Source organism: Trichechus manatus, unplaced genomic scaffold (genome assembly GCF_000243295.1).
Source record: "Trichechus manatus latirostris isolate Lorelei unplaced genomic scaffold, TriManLat1.0 scaffold00153, whole genome shotgun sequence".
Lineage (NCBI taxonomy): Eukaryota > Metazoa > Chordata > Mammalia > Sirenia > Trichechidae > Trichechus > Trichechus manatus.
In genome coordinates, this window is record NW_004444089.1 from 2,884,409 (window position 1) to 2,885,503 (window position 1,095).

At 48.2% G+C, this 1,095-nt stretch overlaps 1 protein-coding gene across 1 annotated transcript in view; it reads left to right on the top strand.

Moving 5' to 3' along the window:
* Window positions 1-1,095, top strand: part of RXFP2 (relaxin family peptide receptor 2) — a 74,226-nt gene that overhangs the window by 44,331 nt on the left and 28,800 nt on the right.

A 1,095-nucleotide genomic window follows, 5' to 3' on the forward strand; every position in this document is an offset into this window, starting at 1 on the left:
GCCCCTGAACGCCCGTTGCACCAGGCACAAACCTCCATCATGCCACCCACCTCCTGCCTCTCGCACCTCCCTCACAGTATATTGACAGTCACTGATTTCCTTGTTTGTGTCTCCCCTGATGTTTCCTAAATTCTGAGAGCAGAAAGCTCCACCATCTCCAGCATTAGCACAATGACTGGCACGTAGTAGACATTCAATGAACATTTGTTCAATGGCTGTGCTAAACCACTCCCACTCCTTATTAGCCTTTGTTTATGCCTAACCAGGCAATGTTTCATTCTGTTGTACCTAGGGTCGCTATGAATCGTAAGTGACCCAACCGTGCCTAACAAAAACAATAACGTGGTTTTGAAGTAGGTCCCTGGGTGGTGCAATGGTTAAGCAGTTGGCTGCTAACCTAAAGGTTCGCAGTTTGAACCCACCAGTGGCTCCAAAGGAGAAAAGATTTGATGATCTGCTTCCATAAAGATTACAACCTAGGAAACCCTATGGGGCAGTTCAACTCTCACAAGAGGTCGCTCTGAGTTGGAATTGACTTGACGGCACCCAACACAAACAATACCATGCCTGCTTGGAACATTAATTTCAGTGGCTTCGTGACTGCACCACCCCTACCAGCCATCCCCATCTCATGGACACCATCTCCTGGGACTGCCAGGATTGTCACAGCGGTTTCCTGTGAAAAGACTGATTGTACCGTTACTGAGAACTCTTCTCAGTGTCAAATCCAGGGACTCACTACTTATGAGATGATACAACTTCAGTACTTCAGCTTTTGATGCTCTCTGGACTAGGCTTAGGAAGAAGGCAGGAATCTTACCACCAGAATGAATTTTCTGAATCCTCTGTATCTTCTTGACCAGCTTCCCCTACAGCAAGGGCTTTTGCCCCGTCTCTCCAGGCTTCAAACAACAAGTGTATCTGCTATCGATCCCCTCCACACCTTCACAGAGTTTCCTTAGCAAGATGCAGCCCTGTGGTTATAACCTGCCTTGTGATTGCACTACCCCGGCCCCTTACCTCTGCCATCCCACTCAGATATTAGCCTCCGCTAGAGCCCTGGTGGCACAGTGGTTAAAGAGCTCAGCTGCTAAT